This window comes from Pleurodeles waltl, chromosome 1_1, assembly GCF_031143425.1.
Source record: "Pleurodeles waltl isolate 20211129_DDA chromosome 1_1, aPleWal1.hap1.20221129, whole genome shotgun sequence".
NCBI lineage: Eukaryota > Metazoa > Chordata > Amphibia > Caudata > Salamandridae > Pleurodeles > Pleurodeles waltl.
The window spans coordinates 206,110,264-206,137,383 of record NC_090436.1 but is presented as its reverse complement, the minus strand read 5'-3'; the positions used below and the strand labels follow the sequence as shown (position 1 = coordinate 206,137,383).

At 41.9% G+C, this 27,120-nt stretch overlaps 1 protein-coding gene across 2 annotated transcripts in view; it reads left to right on the top strand.

The window, feature by feature from the left end:
• Positions 1-27,120, top strand: part of PRLR (prolactin receptor) — a 450,951-nt gene that overhangs the window by 56,935 nt on the left and 366,896 nt on the right. For both annotated transcript variants that reach the window (XM_069220785.1, XM_069220793.1), the window contains exon 2: positions 13,965-14,157. The gene's annotated coding sequence lies outside the window, so the exon portion shown is untranslated. The remainder of the gene's footprint in view (positions 1-13,964; positions 14,158-27,120) is intronic.

Here is a 27,120-nt window from a genome sequence, read left to right as displayed (position 1 = left end):
ATGTCTGAAACAGTAAGCTGATTTAGCAATTCGGATTGACCATTACTTGACCAATCTCTGCATTTTGGACATAATGACTGAGTGACGGTAATGGAAACATTTCTGCGTTAATGGAAATCACGCAGAAATGTAACAGAATTTGCCCAGAAAATAAAGAGACCATGCAAGTGTACTGTACCAATAATTCAATCATTCTCTGATAATATGTAAAGGTTTTTTGGAGACAATGGTGGCATTAAAATATTACGAACGGCATTCTCAGCTATTTACACTACTGTGTAGAAAACCCAGTGAACGTCTTCAGGCATAAGATGTTTAACAGAAAGGATATTTATAAAATTCTGCTAGTGTACAAACTAGAGGCCTCTCCTGGGACGTTTTGGAGGGCTCACATGCAAAAGGGTGAGAATAGACTGGAGATGGTGCTAAGATCATACATAGGAAGATGGTGAAGGTCAAAACAAGCAATACACAAAGGAAATGCAAGACTCGAGAAGAAATAAAAATTACTTCTAATTAACTGAGAGATAGTACTAAAATAGAGAAAGTGAACATCTGTTACAGAAGCAAAAGATTAGAGGCTGGTTTCAAGGATATCATTAGGATGTTCTTCTTCACAGAACCTATGGGAAAGTCACAGAACTGGTTTCAAGCAGGAATCATGTAGGTAAATCGAGGACCAGACCTCTGACAAACACATGAGTGTAATTATAGTGTAAAAACAGAGACTGGGCTGGTTCTCCAGCAACCGGATAAGCATGAGTCTGGTAGTCACTACATGAGTCTGGTAGTCACTGTGTGTATTCATTAGCTGTCCCTGTGCTTAGCACAATTTCAGTTCTTCCTGGTATTTTGCACCAGGAAGCTTTACTGTGGAAAAAAAACAGGTCAATTGTTGCGGCAAGTGAGGCGACACCAAGGCACAAAGAACGAGGAGCCGATGTGGTGCAGGTCAAAACAACCTCAGTACAAAAGCAAACCACATCAGATGGATGCTAATGTCATTCAGACAAGAAGAACCTGTAGTGCTGCTTAATACTGACACGCACCTGTTTATGAATCCACCCCCTGCCCCTTGCATTTAACATATGCCAGGTTACAGAGACCTCTTTAAATTGCTGCTCTCACATCTGTTTAAAGGCAGAATCTATTTATTTATTTTTAATTGAGATAATTACGTTTCCTACCTTGTTAACAAAGTCCCAGAGAGTTTTGAGGGCATGTTTTTGTGAGATGTGTTGTTCAGTAGGAGTCTCATTGTGCTCTATCTGCCGGAAGCAAGAGGAGCACAGGTGTGTACTATACAAAGGGCCCACACAGGATCCACTCACATCTCCCTGTATGCTAGGAGTTACTTCAGAGACACATGCATTGTGCTTCACTTGTACTGTCACAGTATCCATGTTTATCGTGTACCAAACAATTTAAATTGATGGATCTGTCAAAGACCTTTTCATTTCAAATCCTATTTAAGCTGGTAGCATAATGGTATGACTATCCACTGTTAGGGGCAAACTAGCTTTAGAAAATGTTTTTCAAAATTAAGTAAAATACTACCACTCCCAGCAGCAAATCTCTATATCCAGAAGTAAACTTCTGTATCCATGGTTTGTTACGTTGGGTAACCAACAAAAAAAACATTGCCTACTTTAGTAATCTGTGAGATTCCATGTAACAAAATATCACAGCTAGATGTTTATTAAGTTTAGCATATGCTTTTCACAATAAATACTGCAGGCCTTCTGCCTATATTACATTTTAAATTAAGCAGATTATATCTATAGCAATTATCATTGGTTTGCCACCATATCCAACTCAGTCCTCCTGTACTGAGTGTAAGCTTTTCCACGAGGCAAAAAGTACAATACAAGCAGTCCTTTCAGTGGAAGCATACAAAGTAGGCCAGTCGAATCTTGTAATGAGGGGAAGCAATGTGGGTTAAAACTAAGCTTCTCTCTCAGTAGTACACTGAGAGCTCTTTTTTGTTGATCACATAAGGTCTGGTGACAGTTGGACTGTCACCAGACCTAAAAATCCATGTAGATTAGTGTAGTCCTGGGCATCCCATACTGCTCTCAAACACAAAACTGCACTCTGAAGTCTAAAATGCTGCAATTGCAATACATTCCCTGTGACTAACCTCCTCCCATCTATGCTGTTGTTAGAGAAAAACAAACAGTGTAAATTATCTAATTATCTAGGACACTTTAACAGTATATCAGCGTCATGTGTATGCCCTTGAAGGTTCAGGCTCAGGCAGAGGCACTGCTGCTGGCTCAGGCTGCTGGATAATCAAACAAAATATTCATAGCTGTGTGGCGAGGCAGGACTTCTTTCTGTGGAAGCACACAACTTCTGCCCAATCAAAAATGTGCAACTGGCTTCCAATATGTGGATGGAGCTCCTTTCAGTAGTACACCTGAAAGTTTTTTTTTATGTTGATCACATTACATCTGGAGTCAGCTGCACTGTCAGTCCAGATGAAAAAATGGCCTTGTTGCGATATGGAGGCACCTAAATGGTGAACAGTTAGTTTGTCTGGAGCTCTGAGTTAGATGCAGACCACGTGGAGGGGGGACGAACAGGGTGTTAGCAAATTTCCTATCCACATCGCCATACTGTTAGGTGAGTCATAAGATGAAGCACAATTAATCAGTTATTCAATCACTCAATCAATCAAGTGGATTTGTATAGTGCAACTAATAAACCAAGAGGGTATCCAGGTGCTTGAGAGACTCTGTGGTTAAGGTGACTCAGTCAAATAGCCAGGTCTTGAGTGCTCTCTGCAATTCCAGTAGGGAGGTGGAGGTCCATAGCTGCAGAGGGAGCTCATTCTAGGATTTCACCATGAGGCAGGAGAAGAAGCGTCCTCTACTGTTGCTTCAGTGGATGCAGGGGGTGCAGACGAGTGAGAGTGAGGCAGAGCATAGTTGTCTGCTAAGGTGGCGGATGTTTAGGTGATGGTTGATGTAGGCTGGTCCTTGGTTGAACAGTGCTTTGTAGCTGTGGATCATCAGCTTGAATTGACAGTTCTTCTGTATGGGCGAGCCAGTGGAATTTCCTGAATAGGGGTGATGTGGGTCCGTCTAGGGAGGTCAAGGATTAGTCTGGCAGTGGAGTTCCGTATGGTCTTGAGTCTCTGAAAAAGGTGTGTGGTGATCCCAGCGTAGATTGCATTGCCGTACTCTAATTGGCTGGTAACTAGGGCCTGTGTGATGGTATGACCTGGTATTCAGGGGGAGACATTTGAAGACTTTTCGTAACGTGAAGTGTGTGAAAGCAGGCAGAGGCAACTGGGTGGATCTGGAACTTCATGGTCAGTTTGCTGTTCAGGATTATGCCGAGGTTTCTGGCGTGGTCGAACAGTTTGGGTGATGGTCATAGTTGCTAAGGCCAACAGGAGCTGTTCCAAGGGGTGGTGTTGTTAGGACTTTCCCTTTGTCCGTGTTGAGCTTCAGGCAGTTGGGTGTTGTGTGCGTAGGATATGATGTTTAATCCATGGGATCTGACGACGTTGGCAAGAGGGTCATGTTGGTATTGAAGAGGGTGGGGCTGAGAGTATCCTTGAGGGATACTGAAGATGATGTCCTTGGGTTCAGTGGTGAATGGAGGTAGGCGGACCTTCTGTTTCTTCCGGTGAGGAAGGAAGAAATCCATTTGAGGGCATTTCCTTGGATACTGATGTAATGCAGTCTTCTGATCAGGTTGTGATGAAATAGAGTGTCAAAGTCTGCTAATAGGTTGAAGAGTATCAGGGTCATTTCTCCCCAATCGAGGAGGGCTCTGATGTCATCAGTGGTTGCAATTAAGGCAGTCTCTTTGCTGTGGTTGGCGTGGAATCCTGATTGGAGGCTGTCTAGGAGAAAGTTCTGCTCCAGATATTTTGTGAGTTGTCGGTTTATGGCTTTTTTCCAGGACTTTGGTGGGGAAAGGGAGAAGTGAGATGGGGCAGTAGTTCTGCTTGTTTCCAGTCTTCGTGAAAGGTGGCCATGGCAAGTGAGAAGTTGAAGAGGGTGGAAAGCTTGCTGCCAATCCTGAAGCTTCTGAGATAAAAAAATGTGGTGTGGGCAGGGGTCCATGGAGGCTCTTGAGTGAGTGGAGTTCATGATAGTGGTGGTGTCATGGGGGATGAACTGGTCCCCAGTGGGTGGTCTGTGTTAATTTTGGCAAGTGTGTTAAAGTAAGGGAAGTCTGAGTTCTAATACATGGTGGTGATCTAGTTGTGGAAAAAGTCAGCAAGTCTGTCACATAGTTCCTGGGAAGGGGTGATGCTGTTTTCTGTGGCTGCGGGGGATCCAGGGGTTGAAGTTTTTGACAGCTTGTCCCAGTTTTGATGCAGCATGATATGTTGAAGGCATCGGCCCATTGGCTCTCTGATACTTTGCTCCAGCTACGGTGGGGTGCGCTAGGTGGCTTGGTGGTGGAGGTGCGGGGCTGAAGATGTTGAAGTGTACAATGAAGTGGTCGTCCAGGTGAGTTCAGTGACGTGACCAAGTAGCTAGGGGTGACAATAGAGTCCAGCATGTGTCCTGCATTGTGGGAGGGGTCGATGACGAGTTGGATTAGTCTGATGTTATTCATGCTGTCAAGGAGGCTGGCAGTGTTGGTGTCGTTGAGGTGGAAAATCAGATCTCCAAGGAAGATGTAGTCTTTTGGAGTCAAATGCAAGAGGGACGATAAAGCAGGGGATGATGGAGCACAAGCCGGGGCATAGCCCAGGTGGTCTGTAGGTGAGAATGCCTCTGATGGTGGTTTCTCCATCTGTTGAGATGTTCCATGAGTTATATAGTGTCTAATGTCTGGGAATGGAGTGGGTGTTTTCTTTGTGGATGATGGCGATCACTCCTCAGGGTTTGTTGGTGCAGTCTAGGTGTGTGATCTTGTATCCGTCAGGTGTTGCTGTGGCGATGTTGGGAGTGGCCTGGGTGTGTGCAAAGCAAGCATGTGTTGAGGAAGAGGCAGGCAAGTTGTTGTGAAATAGGTGCATTGTGTTGGTTGGTTTGCGTGTTGATGGATGGCGTGTTGGTGGGCGATCTGATGATGCAGTAAGAGAAGTGGATGCAGGAGAAAGGTACAATAGTAGATTGATGGGAAGTGCAGCAGCAGCAGTTGTGGTAGTGCCCGAGCTTCAGGGTGTGGACTTTGGCGGTGAGGTAACTGCGGTGTGTAGGAGAACCAGTCTTCCTGGCACTGGGTGCAGTGTGGGTGCAGATGGGCTTGCCATTGGCATGCCAATGGTGCACTGCGGCCTTCATTAAGTGAGTCATGGGAAAAGGGTGGGGTGCTGGGAGGGGGGTGTAGGTGGACGGGGCTAGTGGGAGGCAGGGAACGGACAGCGGCAAAACAAGCAAAAGAAAAAGGAGGGAGAAAAAGGAGAGAAAAGACGAAGCACAGGTAGGCACAAAAGGGAAAGGGAAAGACCAGAAGAAGGAAAAACGAAGCACAAAGAGGGCAAGAATCTAGCTGATCAGGGGCCAACAGCGAGTGAGAGATGGGCCTAGGACAGTGACAGAAAGGGTGGCCTAAGCAGATTCTTCCTTTTTTACCAGAACCCAGACCTTAGGGACTATTGAATATTGAGACTTCCTGACCTGCATGAAGAAGGGGGGGAATGTGCATGCTCCCTTTGGGGGAAAAACTAATCTAGGGGATTATAATTCCACCATGGATTACATTTTCTCAGATGTGGCAGTTCTGGATAATTTATATACAGGTGCAGGGAGAATGTACTGTGGGAGGTTAATCTACTGGTGTACCTATGTTCTCAGGGCTTGACAGCCATACCACCCCCAAACACTAATGCACATTTCTTGCAGCAGAGAGGAAAAATCTCTAGGGTTCTCCATACCTAGGGATGCACTGTCTATGGAACTGCCTGCCCTATGCTGCTTCATGGTGGCAAGTAACCCCTACATGACTGCCTGGTGGAACTTGAATGGGAGTGCTGCCTCCAATGAGGGTGACACGTTGCCATTGCCCCTGATAGGGTGGTGCTAGAGGCAGGACTTGGCTGGAGACGGTCTTCTTTCAAGTTTAAATATGGCATAATATGTATTGCTTGTTAACAAACTGAATAATTTGAGGGTTATTTTACATATGCATATTTAACATTATGAAACTGCTGACATCCACAATTAGGATTCCTACTTTTAAGAGTTATGAAGGAAAATAGGGATTTTGCATAATGTTTTTAATTTATTCACCCCATTGTCGGCATCCCACTCCAAAAATGTGAACTTTTACCAGAGAAACATTGAATAAATGTACCAATAATATCCACGTTAAGAAATACTGTTGGTTAAGTAAAGTTGTACATCTTGGGGGATCTGTGGTCAAGGAAGGGCTTGGTGGAGACTGACCTCTCTGGTGCGAACGGATGACTGTAAAGGGACGTCAGAGATTTGTTTCTCATTTCTAATCTTATCTGTGTTTAGTTTTGCTAGGGTTTGTGGCCTTGTATGTTTTTTTCAGGCCTTATTCTTGTTAAACTATTGGTCTTGAAAAAGTCTCAGTGTTCTAATTGACTGATGTTTCAAACTTGCTGAGTTTCACGAGACTACTTTAGCTAGCAATTCATTCTACGCGAACACTTCAAGCGCAGACCCGTATCCTGAAAAATGTTTGTTTTCTTAAGACGCAGAGTATCCATGGCAGAACGGCGAGTGACGTGTCACCCTCGCTGAGATGGAATGAGTCACGGCGACCTCATGATAATGCGGCCTTCGCGTCATTGAACAGTTTATTGCTGTCACGGTTTGCACAAGACTTTGTGCACGTAATTAGCGACGACAAAGAAAGACAGCTGCTCTAGGTTAGGCACAAGTTCGTCTAAGGTCTCTCTGTTCCTCCCACTGCCTGAAAAAAATGACTTCATGATAAATCGCGGTGCACACAGAGGCGCCTCAGGGGAGCAACAGGCTTGCAATTGAAGTCCGTGCATATCAGGGGTGCTTGAAATCTTTATTGCGCTAGCAAAGTTTTGCAAAATTGCTGAATACTGGCCCTCGAGACAGCATTATTAACTCTCACTTCGAGTTCGGCCATCAAAAATGAGCGAAACTTTTATGCTGGAACTGGATTTGAGTTTTGTCAAGAAGAGTATGTTGCCCGCGCCACTACATTTTTGGTACAGCTTTGAAATTGGATGACAGGGTCTGACATTCGCGAGGAAATGGGACGTCGCGTTAGTTTACCTGTGTACACAAAAAGTCAGTTTTAAGGTAGGGCTAAACAAGGTTTCCTGCACCCCTTGTCAACTGCTGGAAAGCGTTTTTGTTGAAAATGGGTGTATCCCGTTTTAATAATGTCTTGAAAGTCACATGAAAGTCCAAATGAGTGTAGCTTCGTGGATTTTGAGTAGTTTTTTTTTTTTTACATTTCTTTAAGAAATTCTCCATGGCCACAAGAAACAACTTTACACAGTCCTAATGCGTACTCTGCAGGTTGCATGGCTCAGTGCAGGGCTAACTTTGCTTTTCATCCCTTCAAAGTGATACAAAATGATTCATGGACTTGGGCTTTTCAGCCCCAGGGGCCATGTTATGCAAAGTGTAACACAGTACATGTGATGTTTTGTCATGTTTGCACATAAACGCCCAGAAATGAAGTGATTCTCTGGGATACAGTGTGCTAGAATAGTCCTGTAGGTCCTTACAGTTTAGTACGTGGCCTTTTGGGGAACCTTATGAGTCACATAGGTTTATGTATGCATGTGTATTTATGCAGTGCAAACCTAGCAGCAATGCATTGAAACTTTCTAGAAAAGAGGAGGTTACCCTGACACTGAATCCTGCTGGACTAGTGAGACATATGAGAGAGTAGGGGAAGAGTTCACAATAAGTTATCAGGTCTCTGTTCTGTCAGAACAGATCACTATATGCTCAGAAAGCAGAGCGTCTCGTAAGCCATTCCAGAGTGTACTGCCCTTAGTAAAGATTCTACAGCCTCCCGTTGAGAGCAGTTGTAATGCATCAGGCCAGAGAAGACTTTTATTTCCTAGGAGTAGTAATCTGATGGTATGAGGAAGGGTACCCTTGTTGGCAGGGTAGGAGAGGGTACAGTGGTAAACACTGTGCTGTACAATAATGCAGATTCTGTTTTCAGGTCGAGCATAGCAGCACGCAAGTGCTGCTTTTCCAAAGTGTTGGTATGTATCTTGGCTTTTAACCATGCCCTCCGCATGCCCATCACTATCACTCGTTTATGGGTTTGCCTTCCAAAAATACTTTATCATTGGTAAATGCTTTCTGTTTGTCTCTCCTTGGAGCATTTTTGTTACCGCCTCGGACACTGACCCTGTTAAATGGATAATTGTACTTTTGCCGATAACTTTGACTGAAAGCGAACTTCTTTTTCCTTTTGTGTCTCTCCTTCGCGCTCATGCTCATGGCGGCTGTGGCACTTTGAATTGGCTTGCTTATGTCAACTGTTTTACTTTTTATTTTCAGTTTGTATGGCAAGAAAAGTCCAGTTTGAATTTACAACGCTAATAGCTTTAACTCGAGCAAACGTGAGACCCATTGCATTGTAAATGCTTGTTTAATACAGTCTTTTACCACAATAAACATTTTCTTGTATATTCTGCTCTGCTTTCAACGCCCGAGAGCCTGCATCACTACCTTCTTGATATCTCTCCTTCATGTATGTATCATTTTGGTCTCAGAGGCCAGAGCTTGAGGGCAGTCAGAGCTTCACGGAGGCTGGGATGGAAGATGCAGATGTGAGATGAGTGGTTCTGAAGTTATCAGTCACAGCCGTTCACCTGTATGAATGTCAGTTCTGGATTGTCTTTTGGTCCAGCAGACTCCAAGTAAGCCCTGTGAGAGAGAAGTGAGGGCCCATGTCATTCTGGGATAAGATTCATGCAGAGGTGGCTAAAGTGTAAGGCTTATGTGGACTTGAAAAAAACAACGTGACCCTCTCAGAAAGAGTAGAGAAGACGGGCTGCCATTAAAAGGAAATCATTAGTTGATGGCAAACACTAAACGTAAATAGTTACTTATTATACTAAACTGGATAAGGGGCACATATATATGTATAAATATATATATATTTATATTTATGTTATGGGTGATAAACGAGCTGCAGCGCCTCGAAGAGAACAAACTAAAGTTTTAATCATATTATGGAGCACAAAGGGTGTAAAGTAGTCACAGATACTGCCATTGATACTGTTAAAGATACCCGATTTTAGCTGACAAATCAAAATTACATACTCACTTTTAGAATTTGGGGCCTGATTTAGAACTTGGCAGACGGGTTACTCCATTACAACGGTTACGGATATCCTGTCCGCCAAAATCTAAATCCCATAGGATAGAATGGTATTTAGATTTCGGCTGATGGGATATCTGTCACAGTTGTGACAGAGTAACCTGTCCTCCGAGTTCTAAATCTGGCCCTTAGTGAATATAAAATTCTCAATTCTAGGAAAGGCAAGTAACAGATTTGATGCATCATGACATTGACCACTGTGGCTGACTTTGAAAAAGCAGTTTTTCCCTGACCGATATTACCCATGTTGTGACCGAAAGAAGTGCATTTGCTGTGCCAGATTTGGAAGCTACAAATTAGTAGAGAAGAGACAAAGATGAAAAGTGCAAAGTGGGTCAAATTAAAAGACCTGTACCAAAATTAAAAGGACGGAAGGAAGCCTCTCAGTTTTACCTCCAAAACCTAGTAGAAGTTAGCCTGCAACAGATTAAAGGGAAGGGACTTCACTGGGAAAATACAAATAAAGATTACAGTGGTGGTAACGTTTTGACCGAGTCAGGGATGGAGTAGGAAAAGTTTATAAGTGTTATAGCAACAGAAAATGCCTCTCTAAAAGTTAGTGACAATGTAAATGCCAGTGTTAAACCAAAGCAACAAATCAAGGAAGCTCAGCATTATGTACGATGGCTTTAGAACCAATAAAGATGCAGCACTGCTGAGGTATGGAATGCAAAAGAAAAGCTGTTCATTTGCAAGCTTTAATTGCAGATTTCGGCCAAATCTTGCTGAACCGGACATGTAGTATACTTCAAAATGTGGAACTGCAAATTCAGAGGATTTAAGTGAGCTTGTAAATGTTGAAGAAATTTCTGGTTGAAATTTAAAAAAGGAAGATGTCATAGGGTCTCAGGGACAGTTAGCTTCAGTACGTAAAGTGCTGGAAGAGGTAACCAAAATATTTGAGGCATTGGGCAAAAACAAGAAAATGTAACAGCTTCTAATCCAAAATTACAATAGAGAGTGAAAGATCTGTTTAATTCAGAAGAGAGGATGAAAAGTTTTGGGCATTTAATCTTTAGCTTTTGAGACTAAGACTGGAAGCTACTCATGCATATTTAGATTAGATATTTTCAGGGTTACGGAAACTAGAATTAAGCAAGGGAAATTCATGCAGCCAATCAAGGATTAGGGTGCAACACTGACCCGTTTGTTCTCTGCCTGGCTAAAGAGCATATAGAAAACCTACGTGGTATTATTTCTTTATTAAATTTCCAGCTGAGGAATAAAAAATAAAAAATGATTGCATAATTAAACAAATACTTTTGTGATACATTTACTGCGAAATAGGGTAAATAAAAAGTGATTTGACAGGTATCCATATGGGAAGATAAAAAATATTCTGCAGATGGGATGGCAATAATAGAGATGCAGACATCCATTGCTTTTTGTAAGAGTTTGGGTAATGTAATAAAACTTCAGATTGTAATAGACAAAACTTATGCCATTCTAGGTGGTGAATAAATTAATAGAAATTAAGATATAAAGTACAATGATCATCTTGCAAATATGTAGTCTACAAGGAGTAGTTTAAAATAATAAAATTGAAGACCTTTCACTGACTAACAAGAGCATAGATCAATTTTAGAGATAATTTAAGGATTCCTTATTACTCAGCAGCTGGCTGCAAGTTTTCAGTAGGTCCCAGTAAGATTTTAAGGTAGCTGGACTAAGTAACTTCAGCAGGATTCAGGGTTCCAAACTATCTTGTGTTTAATACCTTTTAGAGTTTATATGAAAATTAAACTACAAGAAAACAAGACCCTAAATATGTATTTATTCCAAATCAAAAGTTTCTTGATCGAATAGGGGAACTTGTACACAAATGCAGTGTTAATCGATGAGCTTAACATTTTTCGGAAATAGGATGGACTGTCCTACGATAAAGAACATATGTGGAAATGTGGTCATTGCTTTGCACAATGCATCAGAAGGGGTAGCTTTGAAGAGACTATGTACCTATAAAACGAATTGATAACCACCTTAGACAATATGCACAGGCAAAAACTAAAGAGAATTGATAACCACCTTACCTGCAGGATGCAGTAGACATTGTGCATATGTTGTTAAATGTTTGGATGTAAATTTGTACTGGTGGAACATGGAAATGTAAAATGCAGGGATACACAGTCTGCGCTTTTATTGACATCACACTTACCCACATGGCATATATATTCAATGATTTGCATCTTCACTATAATGTGATGACTATTTCATACACAACTCTACAGAGCGAGAGAAAATTCACCCTGCTATCCCAAAACTTCAGTAGGCTGTACATAAGTAACAAGTAGTCACATCTTCGACTTTTGGGTGAATTAAGTTAAAAACAATCTCCTTTGCTACCTGTCTGGACCCTTGGTCCCACTCCATTTGTGAGCATTGCATGCCTGTTAATTCCTTCACTTCCAAGGGATGCCTCAGGCCCTATAGCTCAAAAGAAGAATTCTATCAAGACCTGTTGGTACTTGAGTCTTGCATTGGTTTACACATGGATTCGCACATTATATTTGTCGTAAATTATATCTGGTGTAGTAGAATGCATTACATTTGTCCTCAGGCTACTAGTTGCATTATAGGATCAAGTGTATGAGGCCCCATAATCACGCACGGATTACTTTATCTTGTTTTTGAATCATAAGGATGTCTCACAGGTTTGCATCCTCCCCCAAACAACCTTTGTTTATACACAAGATTAACTAAACAGGTGCCTATATACTACTAAACATCCCTGCCATTACTCTGTGAGGATGCGGTAAAATCCCAAAATATGTTATGATTGGCTAACCAACTTAAATTACACTCAGTCTCACGTATTGAAATTGAAGGTGAAAAAATTCATAATGAAAGTTTTGCAAGCGTCCACACCTCTCTGCCTTTACAACAGCTACAGTCTTGTGCATTCATGAGGAAAATAATGGTAAACAGTCATTCTTACATTCCTCCTTTGAGGGGGTGTCTAATAAATGTTTGGTATCTATTGCTAGAAATTGTCCTTTTTTATTTGTCCATGATACTGAGGCTGTCTTGGAGAGTTTGGGAATGGAATCAGAGAACATAGAATTCACATGTGGTGCAGCTGGGAACATATCCCTATTTGGGGGACTGGAAAATATGGACATCAATAGGCGGCTGGTAGAGGTTTTGTAAAATTGATAGATGTTTAAGACCTATTACATTGTTAATATGGGGTTCAAATGGGGACTGTGTCTGGTGGTTATACACACAGCCGGTTGGCTGTAATAGTTGGCATGCACCTGCAGATGTGTACCATTGACTAATATGAAGGAGCACCAAAAATGTATTTTTGAAAAATGTCAAAGTCAAAAGTGCTTCAGCTACCTACCACTTTAATACCTGTTCAAATTTACAAGTTCATACAGTAGATGCACCCAATCATGCCTGCCTCGCTAGAAAAACTAACGCTACAGTGATCAGACCATATACAAATGTTCCTTTGTGCCACATTCCTTGTTCCCAAATAGCATAAAATAGCATGCTGAATACTGGAAAAGAAATCACAAACTATACCTTTTTATTGGCTGAGTAAACCACGAGTCTCTCTGCAAAGTGAAAAGGAGCCCTGTAAAAAAGTAGTTTCTGGGGCTCCGCGTAGCCTATCTTTGTCTTCATAGCTGGAGCTGTTGTGACACCTTTTTAAATGATTAGTTGAATGTGACCAATAAAGAACAGTAGGGGGACCTCCCTCAAAATTGACATCAGAACACTTAAGTTACTGGTTTCTGTTGTAGTGCAATAGTTGTGTTTTACAAAACACATGAGTAAAGTAACTACCTCTAAGATGAACACATATGGGGAGATACCCAGTGCCCACACACGATCATAGGCATCAACACTTCTTATCTGCTGACATGTTTGATTTTAGCCACAACTGCAAAGAGAAATTATTTGGTACATTTTGGCATCCATTCGAAAGACAGGCTCTTTTCAAAACATGGAATATTTTTTTGTGTGTGTGTGGGGGGGGGGGTTCAGAAAAAAAATTGATGAAACTCTTGAACTCATTAAAAAGTAATTGTGCTACAAAAATACATTGATGGTAGGAGTTCCACAAGGCTATTCGTTGTGTAAGAGAAGTCTGGATATGCCATGTAAATAATAGTGTCCCCACAATGCTGCTACTATTTTGGGAGGAAAACCTATAGAACAGGTAGCATTCAGCATCCCTGTAAGCAAATGCCTGTGGTCAGGATGATGGTTTCTATTTGCACATGCCTTGCCTCCTCTAGACCATGTAGAGTACAAGCAAAGTACAAATAAGCATGTTAGGCAATGTTAATGAGTTCTAGTGGAGCACACTGTCAGTTCTAGGGTCTCCTGGCGCTGAGATCAACCGAAGACTACTCATGAAAGCTGTGAATGAACAAAAACTGTCAAAGACAAAACTTTTCAAACGCTTCCTGAAATAGGCATTTCTTGGTATGAAAATGAGGAACCTTCAATTCATTCTGATTGGAAAAACATAGCTGCATAGCTGCTCACCGTTCTTCTTGCACCATGGGCATTTAAGCCCACACAGGTCAGGTTTATTGCTTCGGAGTTCCAAGGCGCACTATCCTTTCATTGGGGAAACTTTTGAGGACCTAAATTTAGCTGAAACGTGAAATACTTGGAAAAGATCTCCGCAGAGATAATTTAGTAAAAGAATGTGTTTTGTCTGATTTTTGTTCTAGCTTTTTCTAAGAAGGCGAAATCCAAGACACTCGTGGGACTGTTGTTGAGTATTGTCATCGCCAGCAGGAGTTTTTGATTTTTAAACTGTCCTGAGAGTCCAGTTATTGGGTCAGACGTCTGCATCGCTGGAGAGAAGAATGCGCGTTCTCCTTCGGTTATCTCATTAGAGCATCAGTCCCGATGAGCTCGTCGGTGAGTGTATCCCTTTAACTTTGTCTTTTTAACTTGTGATGGTTTTGAAAATGTATGTATTTTGGGACAGTGTCTGTTCCTCTGTGCGGTAGGGTTGTGGTGCATTATAAATCTGAATTGACCGAGTATGCACACTGGTGTTTCCTTACAGTTCTTTAGCTAATCTAATGTGCTGCTTTATTGGTATAGAAATGTCCCTATATGTCAAGGACGGATTCTGCAGCGTGGTTCTATCAGGTAGTGTGGTGCAGGTCGATGCATGTGAGAAAAATATTGGGAAAAAGGGAATTGTGAAAAGAATAAATAGTAGAAAAAATGTATCCGCTTTTCAGTTCTTCAGATAATAGTGACCAAATGCTGTATATAGTGAAGTCACAATAAGTTGTTAAACTGTCTAATCAAGTATTTTAACAAGAAAGGTAATAATGAATATAGTGGTGCTTCATTGACAACATGTGCAGTGTAAGTGCGAGTACTGTTATGCCTGGAGAAGGAGTCCCTGGAGTTCACATCATACAAGCCTGTCATATTACAATAGATCATTGGTATACTAACACAAGATCACGATTATCATGAGAGTCTGAATGGAAAAGTAAAAGAGGTATCAAATGTAAAACTTTCCTACAAAACAACTAAATTTTTTCAATAGATCAAATAAAGTCATCATTAACTTGTACTCCGCACATGAAAGTGTTCCTCAAAACAAAAAGTATCAAAGGTTGTTAATTAAGCAGGCAACTTATCACTTGGACATAGTATACTGTAAAAACAGTTATACGTCACTTGTAAACAGATGCAGTTTAGTATACATTGACATTTGGATTCTGGTTAACCTGTTTAGTTACCTGCCTTCTTCAGGACAAAACCATTCATAACGTTTGACAAGGAGGGCAGCTTGGTTGTAGAGAAAGTGATATGTGGTACCTCCCAAATTACATATAGGATTCAGAGACTCACCAAAGGGGTGCCAAGAGTACATAGGAAATGTTGGAATTAGGAGCGAAATAATGACTACCAATCCATCTGCGTCTCTAGTGGATAAGTGTTTTATGTACAAGCATCTTCCAAGGCTGTGCTAATCGGAGTATAAAAGAATGGGCGAATGATTGTAAAATACCCCCATTTTTTTCAGTCCATGAATAGGAGTTATGGCTTGTTGCCCTGGTGGAGACAAATATTCATCGCACATCTGGGGGTCATCTTTCGCCCCTAGAGACAAGTCTGCCTACATTTTTCTGTTTCCCATCGAAGCCAGCACTGGTTCAGGGAGCCATAACAAAGCTCAAGGACCATTGCATGTCCAAAGCCCCAAAGCTTACTGTGGTCCTACCCTTCAACACTTCAAAGACAGAACAATCTCTGCCACTACAAATTCAACCTAGGACCCAACATTAAGACCGGGACACAATTTCTATGGTGTACTTCTAAATACTCTGTGTTGGCGAGTTATGGCAGCTGACCTCAAGTTCCTCTATTGATTCCAGGAGCAATGCAACCCCCGGCAAACAAAACAAGAACGGCAACAACCTAACAAGTAGACAAAGCTTCCCAGTGGGATATGCACTTTATAAATTATCTTCACATAGCATAACAGCCACCTGTTTTTAATCTTTGCAGTTAGGAATGGTGTGGTGCTAGTGATAGAGGTTGGTGCTTGAAATGAAGCAAGCAGTGAAAGTTCCTTGATGGTCATTCATCATGTGAAGTTCTCCTTCTGCCTTATTAAACGTGGAGCACCCACATTGAGATGTGCCCAGTCATTTGTGACTCTATATATGCTTTTTGTAGGAGTGCTCAGGGAACACAGAGTGTTTGGAGGGCCAGGGTGTAACGTAGAGAGAGAAAATTGGAAGGAGTTGGCAAGAATGCCTAAAGAGTGGTCCCAAAGCCTTGGAAGTGAGTAGTGTACTTCTGAAGTTCAGAGGATCAGTGTTAATGGAGGGAAGGTGCGGTTGGGAATTAAAGAATAAGAAGCCTAGGTAGAGCAGAGATCTTTCTTCCAAAGTGGTTGCTTGTTAGTTTGAGGAGGCCTTCCCTATGTGCATAGCATCTGGGTGTTCAGCCTTTCCTTTATGCTTTCTGATTCGTTAAACTCGTTACCTGTCCAGACAGATAAAATGATAAGATCATTCTGTGCAACTGTCTACTTCTGATTAAATGCCTTTCGTAAAAACAAGCGACAAACAGGGAAGAAAGACTGCTTTTATTCAATTTAAGCTCCATAGCTCCTGTGTAAAAAGTATAGCTCAATATATTTTACACGTTGTTTTCTGATGCCAGAAAATATTTGTTCGTGCTTATTGTTCTGTTTTCGTCAACAAATAAGTATACTGCGTACATTTTTCTGACACAGCAGCAGAGCATGATTAACAAAGCACTGCCTGAGTTGCCCTCATAATGCCACGATTTATTTCTTTTGTGCGGGCCTTTTTCCAAACCTGTTTTAAAACACCCTGCACGTTGCCACATGCATAGCCGTTTTCAGTAAAATGCTCCTGTAGGTCGTTGCTGAACTGGAAATCGAAGCATATTGCAGGATAGGTCGTACGGAGGAGTGTTGTATATTTTGTAACATCGGCACATCCGGTCTTTTTCGACAGGTTATTGCCTGTCAGGGAAAGTTTGCATTTTGACGACTAGACTAAACATTAAATATTGTCGGTATGTACCTTTCACATTATACTGTTTACTTTCTGATTTTATAATTGTCTACATACATCCAATCTTAATTATACCTGCATGCAATGTGGAAGGGTCAGGCAGTCCGTGTGTTTGCCCTTGCAAATACTTGTAAGATAACACAACATTTCTTGGCAGCAACCACGATGGACCAGATTCACAGAAACTTCCTAATAATAAAGGAAATGTACCTCGAAGCGTTACCCACTTTTTTGAATTAAAAAATCCAATCTTACTCTTGGATTTTTATACAAGTCACCCATATACATGAGTACTTCCATACACAACTACTGCCGAATATGGAAATCAGGAGTACATTTCTGAATACAAAAATGCAACATACGTGCAGAATTTAATGATAGGGTTGAGATGAATAAATGCCTAACGCTTAGTTCTACCGGATTAGTTACCTTTCTAATGTAGTAGTTAACTAAATGTAAAAGAAATTTGAGGTACTACATAGATAATTTTGTTGAATATCAAATCATCTATATGTATTTTTCATTATCAGTACTGACCATTCATTTTATTCATCCAGTTTACCATCAACAGATCCTTCACAGAGATTAACCCTCCTTATAGTAGCCTCCACAAACAACTGACGTGTTGCACTCGTGACCTGAAACCGCTCTTTGGTGGCAGTGCTGTGACCTGGCTCTTTGATAGCTGCATTGTAACATGTCTAAGTAGTAGCAATGATGCGTTTTGTTCACCCTGTTTTAAGTAGGAAAAGTTTAACATGGTTATTTGGTAGGGGGAGTGTCCTGGATTTGTCATGTGACAGACGGTGTGGTAGCAGTAGAGTGACATATATGACATTGGTGGTTTAGCATGTTAAGTGACAGGATTGATGTAACACTTGCATAGGTGAGCAGTGGTGTGTTATAGGCATGGGTTATCAGAGGTTTAATATTACATGGCACAATAGTGCAATATGTCTGTGTAGAAGCAGTGGGGGTACGTGTTTGAGATAGCAGTAGTGTGACAAGTTTGTATGATAATATTAGAAGGATGAAGTTATTATGTGATGGCAGTAGCATGACATAGCTAAGTGGTTGCAGTGGAGTAATATGAGTATGTGGTATCAGTGATTTGGCATGGTCGTGTGATAATATTGATACACAGGTCATAATGCTGGACCTCTCATCTAAGGTTGACACCACTGACCATGTCACCCTCATCCACACCCTGAAGCCTCAGTTGGGATTCACTGGCAACATCCTTTAATGGTTTGCCTCCTTTCTTCACAACACCAGATCATTTGCATGGGCACTACTAGGTCCCAGAAGATCCCTGTCACCTGTGGAGTCCCCTAGGGTTCCTTCTGCCCCCGTCATCTACATCTTATACTTGGAGCCCAATGGGGTTCTACTCACCAATGTCTGCATCAGAACTCACCAATATGTTGACAATACACAACTCTACTTGAAGGTCTCCTCCATGCCAGCGGCTCTAATTCTCAAACACTGCCTGCACTTCACCCAGACCTGTAAGTCTTGCACATGACCTGATGTTTGCCAAGAACTACAAACATGAAAAAGTACAACCATGAAAGCTTCTAATTCCAACTTTCACCCCATTTCAAGTCAATTGAATTCATCATGGACATCAACCTCACCCCCAAGGAACACATTAACAAAAGAAAGAGGCCTGGTACCAGCTCTCTCTGCTGATCAAAGTGGAACAGTTCCTCCTTGGTACACCTGTCAACTCTTGGCGCGGTTTCCCTGTCTTTTAGCTTCTGACCTCCTGTTTTTGATCCTGTGCTTAATTTCGTTTTTGCTGGCTTTAGGACTCTGGGCACTTTACCACTTCTGACCAGTGCTAAAGTGCTAGTGCTTTCTGTCTGAATTGTATTCATGATTAGTTTATCAATGATTGGCCTGTTTGATTTGCTACTAAGTCCCTAGTATAATGCACCATGTGTGCCCAGGGCCTGTAAATCAAATGCTACTGGAGGGCCTGCAGCACTGATTGTGCCACCCACATGAGTAGCCCTGTAAACATGTCCCAGGCCTGCAATTGCAGTGTCTGTGTGCAGTTCTAATCTCCCATTTTGACCAAGCAAGTGCACCCACTTGGCAGACCCAATCCTTCCCTTTTACTACATATAAGTGTTCCCTAAGGTAGGCCCAAGGCAGCTCCATGGGCATGGTGCAGTGCATTTAAAAGGTGGGACATGTACTGGTGTGCTTTACATCTCCTGATAGTGAAATATCACTAAATGTGGCTTTCAGTATGACAAGGGCAACCTCTTCCATAGGGTAACATGGGGATTGCCTTGAAATATATTTTAAGTGTAATTTCCCATTGGTAGCAGATAGAGATATGGAGTCTGGGGTCTCTGAACTCACAGTTCAAAAATACATATTTTGGGTAAGTAGTTTTTTAAATTTTGGAAATGCTACTTTTAGAAAGTGGGCATTTTCTTGCTTAACCATTCTGTGCCTCTGCCTATTTGTGGAATACATGTCTGGGTCTGGATGACAGTTGGGCTGTTTGTAAATTCACTCTAGACAATCACAGAAAGGGGGCTGAGGTGTGCACTACATATCCTGATGGGTCTTCCTGAACTAGAGTGGTGGGAGGAGCTGACACTTGCACCTGAATAGGGCTGTGCCTGTCCTTACACAAAGCACCTTGAATGTGTCTGTGGCCAGGGGAGGAAAGGCAGGGTCTTCTGCACTAGAGAGACTTTTCTTTGAAGTTTGCCTACTTCAAAGGCAGAAATGGGTATAAGTACTGGATCCCTGACACCACAAAGTTAGAACACTTCTGAACTGAGGACATTCTGCCAGGAAGAAGAGCTGGATATCCTAAGAGGGACTGTCACTCTGCCTGTTGCTTTGTTGTGCTGGCCTACTGCTTGCTGCTTATGTCCTGTGAGTGAAAGGACTAGACCTTACTTTCTACATCCTGCATTCCAAGGTTCTCGAGGGGCTTGAACTGAGCTTGCCTCTTGTTAAGAATTTTCAGGGACATCAAAGACTTCATCTACCAGCGCCTGGGCTCTTCTGCTGGAAGTCCTGACTTGCCAAGTGGTGCCAACTCCAGTACCTGAGACTTTGGAAGTGTAACCTGGTGATCTAAAGGAGAAAATCTATGCACCAACGTGCCGCGGCAGGAAAGTCAATGCAGGGCCTATCCCGCAGCTGCAGGATTGACGCAGCACATGTTTCACAGCGGCTTCATCAACACAGCGCGTCTGGATTTTCCACGCATCGTCCTTGGGGTGTCAATTTCTCATCTACCCCGCACCGCAGTAAGGAACTGAGGCTGCGTGTCCGGAAATCGACGCATCACCTTTCCCACAAGAAAAGAATCGATGCATCAGCTCCCCTGTCAGTGAGGAACCGATGCATCGCCTCTCTCGCAAGGAAAGAATTGATGCATCACCTCCCCTGCACAGTCTGAAAATGACACATTGCTTTGCTTTTTGGCACCTCATCTCCCCTGTGGCCCTCTTCCTCTTTTTTTTTTTTTTACACATCCCACGTACTTTGTGCAAAAAAGATACAACCACCATTGATTCCTATGGATTAAGACTCAAACTTTTAAAAAATGACATAGTTACATTTTTGTCGTTTTGGTCTTGTTTCATTAAGATGAATATTGGCTATGTTTCTAAACTAGTGTGGAGGCCTTTTGTAGTGTTTTCACCGTGTTACTGGGTGCATGTACAAATACTTTACACATTGCCTCTGAGATAAGCCTGACTGCTCATGCCAAGCTACCAAGGGGGTGAGCAGGGGTTATCTTAGCTGTGTGGCTCCCTTACCCTTACTAGAGTGAGGTTTCCTACTTGGACAGGGTGGAAACCACTGCCAACTAGAGACCCCATTTCTAACACTCCTGGATGGTGAACAGAACTGCTGTTCAAGCTCTCCCACTCTCGCAACTGGGTGATGGAAACAGCCTGCTTCATGGCCTCCCAGTTTCCACACTGACCTCCTTAGGGGCATCCTATACAAGACAGCATGTTTCATCCAGGGCCTGAAGAAATATGTTAACATTACCCCTATTGTGATGTAACTTTGCTGCCTCCCTTTACTAGCTTGCACTATCTTCAAATATTGCTGCACCATTCCAAGCCACTACCAGCTGCACACCCGCCTAACTGACTGACAAGCTCACTGTCTTTTGTGGCACTTGGCACATCTGCAGCCTGGGAACCATCAGTCACACTAGAGACAAAGAAGTGCAAAAAAGGGAAAAAACAAGACAACAGACTTTCTCCATCTATGGTTTTAATTGATTTGTTAACTCATGGTAGCAGTAGAGTGTGCCCACATTATCTAGTGAAGAAATGTCAGTAGTCATGGCATGACTTTGTAGAGCCTGAAGTTCTTGCAGTGGTGTTACATGGCTTCATAGAGGCTCGCAGCGGTTGTGTCACTGGTGACGTTGTGCAGTGCTATGATATTGTTTGGAGGCAGATTATATGAATATGTGGAGGCTATGTGCCAGTTCTGTAGTATTTTAGAGGATTTTCTTTCATAGAAACACATAAAATATTTTTGACTGTGCCCATCCTAAGGAAGGCACCTAAAGAAGTAAATGAAGTAATTGTTAATTTAATTGTTCCTATTTTAGTAGTAAACTCCATATAGCCCCACCCTAATGCCTCAAAACACTTCTGCCGACACATCTGATACACCGCAATTTGTGAGTAGTCTGTTTTAGCTAGGCATATCCTTGCTACTTCTATTCACACCTTAGCTCATGTAAATATATATTTTTATAACAAACTGTCAAATGGTTAGAATTGCTCCCAAAACACTTTGAAAGCAGATTCAGTTTTAGAAAGAGAGATAACCAGACTCGCAGACAGTCATTTGTAAAACGCATCTACTATTTTTAAAAAATAAGTGTTGTGTTTCTCTGTCTTAAACAAAGTCTAAAACCTTTGGTGAACAGCGTAAGGTTGTTTACTTTCTAGCATGACCAAGGACCTCATTTAGAGCTCAGTAGGTGGCCTGCCAAATTGCCATATTTAGAGATCCCTGCTGGCCTGCAGTTGATCTCTGAGCTTCAAAAGGAGCTGCTGCCATTGTGGTTTCTCTGAATGCAATTAAAATTTGTTGTACAGCCGCCATGTTTCATGTAGCCACTCAGCAAGCGTTTTTGTTTTACAAAACAAACTCTCAAAGCAGGGTTTTTTTGTAAAACAAATGCTAATGACCCTGACACCCACTGAGGTTTCTCCCAGCAGTTTGGGGGTCATTTTTTACTGTCAAGCCTACAAGTGTATGTGCTAGCGCATGCGTTTCGTATGCAAGACGCTGTTGTGATCAGTAAAGGGCTTGGAGCCCGCCTGTCGCTCACCATTTGTTGGTTTGCATGGCACTCTTCTTTACAGCCTTGTAATTCGTCAAGGCATGTCTGGCATTGTTTTCGTTCCTCGGTGTGGAGCAGGGATCAAGCACTAATTGATTTCAACTTAATTAGTGGCTGTCTGCTGCACCCGACGCGATCGAGATACTATTTTGTTCTAACTTCGAGTGCCCTGCAAACAGAAGGCTTGTGACTGGCAAAAACGTGCCCAGCAGGACAAACAATACTGCAAAATGTAATTTTGTAAAGCTAACTTAATTTAATTTGGTTAAATCGTCTTTTCTCAGTTTTCACTCTTTTGTTTTGCTCGTGGGCACTGTTGTCAAAAGATGACAATTGTTAGAAATATGAGAGACCCATTGCATTGCAAATACTTGCCTTTTTTCTCTTTGGGATCACCAGGCTTTTACTGACAGTCCTGAAAACACCACCCACTATAAACAAGTTGGACGTGTTGCTCTACCTACACCAATTGCCCGAAGACGACTGGCCTATTGCTGTATGCCACCAGAGCTAGTGGGGACAGAAGCATGATGGCCCATCTGACTGTAAATAGAATGGCCTGGCCATCAGTCTCAGTGACAGGGTACACCACCAGGTTTGTGGCGTTGTATCCTGTCCACCAAACTCTAACTCAGGCACCAAATTGTGTCCTCCATGCTTTTGGCAAAATGGTGCAGTGTTACAAGCCCCACTTGCCCAGAAAATGAAGAAAAGCAAGACAAGCATGTTGGCATTATTTTCTCCACACTTCTGGTTTCACTTTCCTCCAATTACTGATGTCATCATCTAGTGCCATGCTGGATTTCTGATTGTAAAAACCAGCTTTGCAAAATGACCTAGTGCATTTGAGTTCAGAAGACCAGGGATTTCACACAATAAGGTTTAAGTCCTTCATTAGCAAGCAAAGAAAAGTTTCTGAAGTTTTTAATATCATATAACATTATCAGAAATCAGATTATATGTTATACAACAAGCTCATTCTTTTTTTCCTTTATTTGAGTACTCTTAAATTAGGAGATAACCACGTGTTACTTCCAGTGTTTAGGAGCTGCAGAAATGTGGGATGAAACGCTATTTAAAAATGAATTACCTTTATTTGTTTGTAGTACAAGCCGCTCAGTTGCCTATGGCCACTACCATGTTTGATGAGATCTCAGAAAACCTCAGAACCAAGTTACATGTATCCTTAAAGCAGGCTGGCCGCCTAGGAGGCACTGAAGTGTAAGAATCCTGCATTTTTTACCTGTGCATTATGTCATGGTGATTGCCCCCTCACTCCCCAACTACAAATGGAAAACAAGTTGGTTTTCCTGTCTTTCTGGATCATCACATATGAATGCCCCATCTGTATCAAAGCAGTCTTTGCAGCTCAGGATATATTTATGTAGGTAGTTTTTAGAGTCCTGGTTGTCCTCTTCTCATTACTTCCACAGATCAGTGCACTCAGCATATCGGTGCACTCTGCAATGAACAATGTGCCCTGAACGGATCAATGTTTACTGCACAGATTAGTGTGCTCTGTACACACCAATACACTGTGCAAAGAACAGTGTGCCCTAAATAGATCAATGTGCCTGTACATATCAATGCGTTCTGCACAGGACAAATGGACCAGATGTATCAAGTTTCCCAATAGCTATTACCAAATTGCGATTTTTTTTTAGAATCACAATAAAGTAATCGGTATTGGACTGTATGAAACTTCAGGAGTTTCATATTGCGATTCGCAAGGGCTTGCAAACTGACCTACCTCATTAATATTCATGAGGTAGGTCGTAATTTGCGACCCATTGCGAATGGCTACAATCACAGGGATGGTGGCCTGCTGGGCTCAGCAGACCACCATGTCTGTGATTGCTTTTCAATAAAGCAATCTTTTTTTTTTTTTTTTTAAATGCAGCCCGTTTTCCTTAAAGAAAAACGGGATGCGTTTAAAAAAGAAAAATGAAATGTTTTATTTTTATTTTTTAAGAGTAGGCAGTGGCCCGTGTGACCACTGTCTGCTCTTAAAAATTTTTTTTTGCATGCATTCACAAATGGGAAAGGGCCCATTGGGGACTCCCTCCCCTTTACGAATGGGTTACCACCAATTTGAAATTGGTGGTACCGGTGATTGTTTTGCGACCGCATTCACGGTCACAAAACAATCATACATACCCTTGCGATTCGATATTAGGAAGGGACGCCCTTGACATGTCCTTTCCTAATACCGAATCGGTATGTAGTCGCAAATCCAATTGCCAATTCGGTAACAAGTTACCGAATCGCGAATTGGATTTGATACATACCAAAATGCAGTTTTTGCGATTGCAAACGGCCCGATGGAAAAACTGTTTCATACATCTGGCCCAATGTCCCTTGAACCGGTGAAGGGGTCTTGCAGAGATCAATGCACCCTGCACAGATCAATGTGCTCTGTACATAGTGGTACATGCTGCCCACACCAACTTGCCCTCTATTGATAAATGCATCCTACATACTTGAATATTCCCTGCACAAGGCAGTGTAACCTGCACAGGCCAATGTGCCCAGCACAGTTCAGTGTCCCTCTCACATATCAGTGTACTCTGCACATATCTATATGCGTTCTTCTCAGCAATGCATAAATGCCCCCATGTAGGGCAATATGCTATGTGCAGACTAATGTCCCGCACACATCATGGTGACCTACACTGAGCCACCGCCCTCGAATGAACATTACATGCTGATATTTGACACATTACTCTTTTTTTTAAAAAAAAATCCATTTACTTAAAATATCTTGATAAATTGCCCTTCACGAGGTAAATAACACCGTTATTATAAAATCAGACTATCTAAAATAATGAATATATTATCAGAGTGCCACTTTATTTGGTTCTCAAAGTATATTTTAATTGGAGTGATTGTGAGTGGGATGAAGTGCCACTGACTGGCATATCTTTCTTTTTCCCAGTACACTGGCCTATCAAGCAATCAATTATCTCACAATGTTAATGCTACCTCGTTTCATTATGATTTGCCTTCAGCTTTGATTTCTCTTCCTTAAACTGGAAATTGCTTAATGGTATTTTATTGCAATACATCTTTAATCTTAACAGTACACTTGATTTCGTTAGTCGCTAGCTTTACTGAAGCGTCAGAGGTAGCTGAATTAAGGGTAGCAGAAGTGACACCACGCATCCTTTGGCCCCCAGCGACATTAGAGGGTTGACATTTTGCCCCACTCGTAGCCCCCCAACAGCCTCTTATTTGTTGCTGAATAGCTAAGGAAAGGGCAAGGAGTGGGACCTAAAAAACAAAACACGATTAGCTGAGCTCTGTTTACTGTAGTGCTGTCTTCATGATACCAGTGGTAGCAGGACAAGCACAAGGGGTACCAAATGGATACTGCTGGCTTGCCTAAAATATCACCAGCGGGTGGTAATGAATACTAGATGCTCCTGACCAAATTTATGTTGCAATCCTATACCGTACAAGCCAATTGTCATAGCGCTTCATTTGTGCCGGTGGTTGCAGGTGGTGGGCAATGTCGGTCACCTTGGGGGAACCAAAACTTACTTTTCATCATTCGATTCTGATTCAGTCGTGGACTTTTAATTTACAAGTAGTTACTCTCAAGTATACTGGTGTAATTAGTACAGTAGAAGCTGATGAAGACTACTCACCCAGAATATATCTGGTAGTTACATGAAAGCCGAGGACTGACATGGAGTCAGATGGTCGTCCTAAAACAGCCTGGAAGAGTGACCAATAGAAACAGGAGGTGGAGGTTGGTGGAGGAAAGAGGCATATGGTGGAAGCGACACTAGGAAATCCTGGCATTCAACATTCCGAGCCTTTAGCAACATAAGAAGAGCGCTCCTAAGAAGAATGATGGGCGTCTGCATTTATTTACTTATTTACAAATTGTTTACTTATTTACAAATGTAGCATTGCAGTTATATTGTCACTGTCAAAGGCATTCGAAGATCTACAGTAAGTCCATCATTGCTGGATAATGAAACTTTTCCTCTAAAGTTCTTCCAGAAGGTACTGACATCATTGACACCATTCAATAATATACTGTACTATTTAAGTAATGATTTTCTATTTCAGCGAAACCACGTCTGCAGTCACTACTTCAGGCAGTTTTGAATGAAAGTCTGCTTTCCAGTTTCCTGCAACTCGTCTAAAAACACACGGAAAACCATGCAGCGTATCAGTTGTGTACATTGATGTAAAGCATATTTCTTTGACAACTTTAAGTACATTATTCCCAGTTTCATTTGAATCGATGTGAAGCAAAAAGGGATCAGGTTTTCAAACAGAGGGCTAGGATGAGCAGTGTTAATTTGTGCCAGTGGTTGAAGGTGGTAGGGCCAGCACTTTTTAAGGCATTGGACTTGTTTTTCATCATCACATTCTGACCTAGAGCAAGAGAGAGAAAGGTAGGAAATAAAGCAAGGAGGGCTAGAAAGATGGGGAAACTATGATATGATGAAAGCAGCCATGAAAAAGAACCTGCAAGAGTGAGATAAAGAAACAGGAAGTGTGGGGTGGTGTAAGAAACTGGCATTGTGTGAATCAAAACTAGGCACCCTTGGTATTCAGCAACCCTGGCATTTGGTACTTAAAATCTATTTTTATTAACACGTTAACTACAGGGCAGAGATTACAATGACTAGGCTTCACTCAACTAGAGAAGTCAAACCTTAGTGTCACAGTTTCCATGTTACAAACACCTATCAGAGGGAGTTGGCTGTGGGTCATACACTCTCTGGTTCAATATGATTTAATCTCAAGGCAGAGATGGAACCATGTGTGTTTGTGTTCTTGTTAAAAACCCTTGTTTATAACCTATACAGATGGAACCAAAGAACATGGCATATATCATGTAGATATGCAGTTAAACATTTATTGCCATTTCCGAGCTGCAGGGAAGGCCTTTGTTCGCAAGGCCTGAAATCTCAAATGGGTCATATTGCC